At 32.9% G+C, this 7,597-nt stretch overlaps 1 long non-coding RNA gene across 1 annotated transcript; it reads right to left on the reverse strand.

Moving 5' to 3' along the window:
- Positions 1-3,002: 3,002 nt before the first annotated feature.
- On the reverse strand, positions 3,003-5,282 carry LOC114547438 (uncharacterized). The gene is made up of 3 exons (XR_003691160.1): positions 5,146-5,282; positions 4,207-4,248; positions 3,003-3,181 (listed from the first exon to the last, which is right to left on the reverse strand). It is a non-coding gene; the product is annotated as an uncharacterized LOC114547438 (long non-coding RNA).
- Positions 5,283-7,597: the final 2,315 nt, after the last annotated feature.

Here is a 7,597-nt window from a genome sequence, read left to right on the forward strand (position 1 = left end):
ATGTGTACTTCAGTACATATAAAACATGAAATATTATTCCCCCAGCTTGTGTCAGTATAAAACAATAAATATAATAGAAACACATAAAATACAGCATATAGACATATAGGAGGAGCTTGGGCACAGAATATTAAATTGCAGTGGAGAGTAGACGCTTGTGCAGAATAGCAGTACAGTATGTAAAGTGCAATGCAGTCATGTGTTTAGTCCAAACAAAGTGCAGTTCAGGCAGGTAGCTGCACAGTAGGGAAGCATGGCAGTGGGAGGGGGCGCAGTCCATTTAAAATCCAAAGTATAGTAGTATTGTAATATTGTATGTTGAAAATAAAAAAAGTAATAGTATAGTATGTTGATAATTTTGAAAAAAGTCATAGTATAGTTTGTCGAAAAAAGTGATTATAGGAAGTCGAAAAAAGTCGTAGTATAGTATGTCAACATTTTTTATTAAAAAGTAATAGTATAGTATGTAAAAAAAAGTCATAGCATAGTATATAAAAAAGTCATAGTATCCCAGGTGAAAAAGAATTCTATTAAAAATATACTTTAATAAAGTGTACTAAGTATATTTTCTAAATGTTGTACTATTTTCGTCAAATCCAAGTATAGTTAAGTGTATTCAATTATGTATTAACTTCAACTTAACATCTATTTGACTAAACTTCAAGTATAAATAGTATACTAAAATGGAACAACTTTTTTTAAACTTCAAGTGCACTAAAATACACTAATGAAAATCAAGATTCATGAGCAATTAAGCATACTTACAGTACAATTGCATTGTATTGCCATTCTTATTGAAATACACTTAAAAGGCATTGCAGCGCAACTTATAGTTGTTTAAGTATATTTTGTGCATATTGCTATCATATTTATAATTACTATAAACTATGTTAATTTAGTATGCCTCTGTGATATTTCAAGTGATCTACAAATGCACTTCATAACTATATTTAGTGCTTTTAAAGTGTCCCACTATGACAATAATAATGTGTTTGAAGTGAAGTTCAATTACAACGTAAACATCATAAACACGTATTTTCAGTGCAATGTTATATACATGTTTTTGTCTGAACATTAGATCAAATGTTTTGAACATTATCGCACATTTTTCATTAACTATTTACCAGAATGAAGTGATCCCATGATTTTGATCCACATTAAAATACAGATGCATAAATAATTTATAGAAATGTATAGAAGTATTTTCATACATTTTCTAATTTTAAGAGGGAAGTGCGTAAACAATGTACAGAATATCTCAGTTCGTCATTCTGCTGTTTCTGATTTTCAATCAAATTGCAAAGCTTCATCAGTTAGCCTCCATTACCAAAGAGCGTACAGTATTTTGTGACGTAATATCAGCCTGTCAAAGTGGTAGTCAGTTAGACCGATGTAATTACACCTTGTAATGACAGAAACATGCCAAATATCTCAAGAACGTCTTCCTGCCCCGTGAGGCGTTATTCTGTGAAGCAACAGTCCAATGAGCACGCTCAAACATGTACTTGGACGAGAGGAAGGAGGAGTAAGGTGCGAGATAGTATATTTCATCTGTACTTTTATCCCCATTTTGTTATACTAAGCATGAATGTTGCTATTACACTACAAGTGTATCATATTACAATTCAGTTCAAGTGCATTACATCAACAGATTATAAATTGCATTTCAGAAAAGGATCTTTATTATTGACACAAAAGTAAAACACAAAAGCAGATATTGGCAAAAGCAGGACCCTAGAACAGTTAAGGCAGCGTCAAGAGAAAAAACAAAAAGAATAGGAGCAATATCCGCCGTGCTCGGACATACGCCGCTGTGGACGATGTCTTGCAAGCGGTTTCAGGAAAGTGGCGCCAGTGTTTGTTTGTGTGTGTGTGCGCGTGCATGTGTGTGTGTCGGCCCACCCCCGCGAAGCTCCGACCTGCAGAGGAGCAGAAGAAAGTAGCTGCACCTTCACCAAAATGAAGGCTGAAAAACAGAACTATTATGGTAAAAATATTTACTCGCCATGTGACAGATAGTCACATAGATATAGATAGATATAATTTATGTTATTATTTAAATGTAATATTTAGTTTTTAATAAATAATTGTTAACAGCAGTACAGAGTCTGCAGTCTATCGCACAAACACTCGAGGAATAATGCAAACATTTGACGGTCAGTACCAGTTGCCTGGGGGAACATACGTGCCACAAACGGCTATTCCACAACTGTACAACAGTGTAAAAGACGACATAGCCTACTAAAGGAGATCAAAGACATATTGTGGATATTTAAAATATCTTCCAGTTCTAGTGTTAAAAATTCCTTAGAAATAAAAGTTTATTGATCTTTGAAAAAGTGTACCTGCATTATTATGCCATTATCATTATATTAGAGGAAAATGGTCTCAGGACGAAAAGATTATGGTTTATCACAATAATTTCCGGGGACAATTTATCGTCCAGCAAAACTTGTTATCGTGACAGGCCTACTCGCTTTATACTGGACCAATGTCGAAGATCGTTGTTCCCATCAGTAACAACAACAGAGGAACACAGGGTCCAAGTTGAAAAACCCAAAGTTACCCTTTAAATTGTGCACTCTGTTTTCAAAGTAGTTTTTCAAATGACAAAAAATGTTAACCCTGTGAAAAAAAAAAAAAAAAATTCCACCTGGTATAGCAGTACCAAAGATGCCTGTTGGTCTTTAATGAAGGAGTCTGTTTTCTAGAGAGAAAACTTTTGCTTGGTTTGCAAAAGGTTATTTCCATGCAGCCCGATGCAAATCCTGTCCAGTTAATTCAAACAAAAAAAACTAGTCCAAAGAGTACAGCCATACCAACGATGCCTTTAGGGACAACTACGCTGTTTGGTTGACGGTGCAGTCTCTCTGGCCCTTTCACTGGAAGAGCCTGTTTTTTTAGAGCAAGTGCTTTGTTGGTAAGTTTCCCTCCATCAAGTTCCATGCAAATCTTTTGGATCGAAGGCGAGCAGGGTAGCTGAAGTTCAGGGCTTACTGTACATTAGTCCAAACAGCGTAGCAACAGGTAATGCTACATTATAAAGATCTTGCAACATCTTGATGCCTTCAAGGACAATACCAATGTCCCCTGTTTCATCACTTGAAGCATGTTCTTTAAGAACATAAATCCCAACACTGGTATCTTCAATGGCCTCGTTGATGGCGTCTTCATCCATGCCCTATTAAAAAAAAAAAAAAAAAAAGCAGTCAATAAGACCAGTCGAGAAACAAATACACAAGTATTAAATCATAAGGGAGTAGTAAGTAGGGCTAACGATTTTAGAAAATAATCTAATTGCGATTTTTTTTCCACAAATATTGTGATTGCAATTTAATATGCAATAATTTTTTAAGCTCTTTGTCTTCTGTATTATTCAACAAAGACAAGTAATACATCCTTGTATAGTATGAACACAAGATTAGATAGATTAAACAAACTGTTATTTCCTGGAGGCCAGGTCTGGATGCGATGATGAAATTAGGGGATTCATGAATTTATATGAATGACATCTTTTATTTAACTACTTCAATCACAGTACTATATTGACCACTGACCAAGCTTGGTGTAAACATTCATATGAAAGTCAGAAACAAATCACACAAACTAAAGTGAAGATTGCAAAAATATGTGGCTTTACCACACTTTGTAGTACTTAGATTATTTAATTATTAACTGTAATAAACATATATAAACAAGTGGATTGCATTGTTTTTTTAAACACACTACACTTTGAAGTCAACTACTGGTGTACACTGTCATATGGGTACATATTTCTCTAAGAATATTACAACATGGTTACTACAAAGGTACTAGCCTTGCTGTCAACTTCAAATCACGTAGGAAGAGATTGACAGTAAAGACAAAGAAAGTTACAAATATGAAGATAAGTAAAAAAAATAAATAGAGGAAAGGTTAAAACTGAGACAAAAAGATGAATATAGTAGGAGAAAGATGAAAAATAAGTAGATGTTGGGCCTTACAATTTGTATGCCGTTCTTGCCAATAAATTGTGGTATGTAAAATATTTTACAGACCCTTTCCACAATTCTAAAATCTATAGTTTTTCAAAAAAAGAAATAACACTTTATCATATCTGTGAGAGTAGGTCCATTTTCATTTGTAAACAATTGAGAAACAAATAAATGTCAATTTCAATTATTTTAGGAAATATACAAAGAAAAAAAGAAATATGACAGCACTTACCACTATAAAGCATTTGATTGTATATGCTGTTCAAATAGAATCCTATGAAAGAAAACATTTAGAATCAGTGAGGTGAACCAAGCACATTGACTCAATAATTAAAAAACCACACAAAATAAAGTACACAACAAAGACACAAAGGTATCCTAAAAATCCAGTTTGAGTCCGACCTTAAAAACGCTGCGTTAGATTTAGGAAAATGACATAATAAACAAAGAGTTTACACTGTGCTAACATTTTCATGTCTAGCACCCTCCGCGTAACACACACACACACACACACACACACACACACACACACACACACACACACACACACACACACACACACACACACACACACACACACACACACACACACACACACACACACACACACACACACACACACACACACACACACACACACACACACACACACACACACACACACACACTAACTAAATAACCGACAGCCTTAGCTACAACATTCGTTCGTTCTTACCCGACGTTACATTGAACTTGTAAGCCTGTGGTCTTAGCTAGCTAACCTTAGCTATTAGCAAACCGACATATAACGTTAAGCCCAAACAACTCGACGGACCTTTTTTTTGTTACATAAAGTAACGTTACAACAGCATCAGTGTAATCTAAATGTTGCGAACTAAACCCGCTCATTCTTATGAGGCTGACTGGCTCCTCTTCACCGGCTGCCATTAACATTAGTTAGCTACATTGAAATACCGTTGTTAGTAGCAGGACCGTCAGTGGGAGAAACACAATTATTAATGCTAAACTAAGTAGTTACTAGTTAGTGATGGTATTATTAGCTAACGTAGTTACAAGAAAACCGATATATTTATAGAATGCACAAACAAGTGAATGGACTTTTGTAACTGTTACATGCAGTACAAAAACATTATGAACATGAACAAAATCATTTTGATTGATGTTAACTTACTTTTTCGTGAAGGAGACAACACATGGCTGCTGTAGAATTAATCCTGCACGCAGCCAACACATGCTCAACATTCTTCTTCACATTCTTCTTGTTTCGGCGATGTCCTTGTTGAAACAGTTTGCCTGTGTTGGCAGCATAGACAGTATATAAACGGTTGGCGTCAGTGCCCGGGAAGTTCCACCTACACTTCCTGGCGCCATTTGATTCAAATATACCATTTCCGGTAGTGACCAAACTTAATTCGATCATTTAAAATGTTCAATTCAATCAATTTCAATCAACGCAAAAGGAATCTATACAAAAACACCTGAAGTCTACATGATTGAACCATGTTCTTGAAAGGAATATAAATGAATTGCGTAGCATATTCTAAATTCATTTTTGTAAATTCAAAGACCTGCTATTTCCTATTTTTTCAGTGTACTTTGATATGCTAATAAAAGTACACTTATATTTAGTGCACTTTGTTTACAGTGTACTAAGATTACACTACTGATGAAGTGAAATTAGTGTACACTTTCAAAAATTATACTAACTCTGTATTAAAAAGAAGTGTACTTACTATAAGTACACTAAGTTACCACTATATATTTTTGTATTTTAACATATTTTATGAAAGTACTCTGATATGCCACTAAAAATACACTTATTTTAGAGTGTACTGTATAAAGTGTACAGAAGTCACACTTCTAAAGATTAATTTCCAAAGAAATATACTTCCCATAAGTACACTGAATTGCCACTCTAAGTATGTCAAATTGAATACACTTAAAAAAAATAAACTTCTAAACAATTTAAAATACATTAACAACAAAGTACACTTTCAAAAAGTACATTTAAAAAATAATTTGATTACTGGTAAATTGGTATACTTACTTTTTGGACTCTGAAATTGAACTTAATTACATCTATTTTGAAGTATACTTTTAAAAAGTACATATTAAATACTCTTTAAATAAAGCACAACAAGTAGAAGCATACTTGTTTTATACTTCACGTACTTCATTCATATTTCTAATACACTAAAGTATACTACTTTTTTACCTGGGATAGTATGTCGAAAAATGTGATTAAAAAGCCATAGTATAGTATGTCGAAAAAAGAGATAAAGTCATAGAATAGAATGTCGAAAAAAGTGATTAAAGTCATAGTATAGCATGTTGAAAAAAGTGATTAAAAAAGTCATAGTATAATATGTTGAAAAAGTCATAGTATTGTATGTTGAAAAAAGTCATAGTATAGTATGTCTAAAAAAGTCATACAATAGTATGTCGAAATTAGTGATAAAAAGTCATAGCATAGTATGTCGAAAAAAGGGATCAAAGTCATAGAATAGAATGTCGAAAAAAGTGATTAAAGTCATAGTATAGCATGTTGAAAAAAGTGATTAAAAAAGTCATAGTATAATATGTTGAAAAAGTCATAGTATTGTATGTTGAAAAAATGTGATTAAAAAGCCATAGTATAGTATGTCGAAAAAAGAGATAAAGTCATAGAATAGAATGTCGAAAAAAGTGATTAAAGTCATATAATAGTATGTCGAAAAAAGTGAAAAAGTCATAGTGTGCTTATGTTTCATCATCCTCTTAATAATCAGTGATATATTGTGTACAACAGTAAGTGTGACAAAGATTAGCATACATTTTTACACATCTTTAGTATTTCTCTTCACTACTGTAACCTATTAATCTCTTTCTTTTTCTCTGCCTGATGAGAGAGAAAGAGAAAGAGAAAGAGAAAGAGAAAGAGAGGGATCAACAGGAAGACTCAGACAAATACAATAAAAATTACTTTCACCTTCTGTCACTTGCTCGTTTTTAATGCGCTCACATTTTCAGAATGGCAACATGTATGTGCACGCTGACCACACTGAGGTTCAAGTCATTCATTCATTCATTCATTTAACCAACCTTTATTTAAACTCAAGAGCTCATTGAGGGGCGACATTCATTCACAACAACATTGAGTCAATTACAAAGACAAAGAAAGAAAAAAAAAACTTAATTTGTATTCTTTTCTCAGATTACAGTTATGAGAACCTGAAGTGCATTTCAATTTTACAATTACACTGAATTGCCACTCTAAGTATGTCAAATTGAATACACTTAAAAAAAATAAACTTCTAAACAATTTAAAATACATTAACAACAAAGTACACTTTCAAAAAGTACATTTAAAAAATAATTTGATTACTGGTAAATTGGTATACTTACTTTTTGGACTCTGAAGTTGAACTTAATTACATCTATTTTGAAGTATACTTTTAAAAAGTACATATTAAATACTCTTTAAATAAAGCACAACAAGTAGAAGCATACTTGTTTTATACTTCACGTACTTCATTCATATTTCTAATACACTAAAGTATACTACTTTTTTACCTGGGATAGTATGTCGAAAAATGTGATTAAAAAGCCATAGTATAGTATGTCGAAAAAAGAGATAAAGTCAT

Source organism: Perca flavescens, chromosome 20 (assembly GCF_004354835.1).
Source record: "Perca flavescens isolate YP-PL-M2 chromosome 20, PFLA_1.0, whole genome shotgun sequence".
NCBI lineage: Eukaryota > Metazoa > Chordata > Actinopteri > Perciformes > Percidae > Perca > Perca flavescens.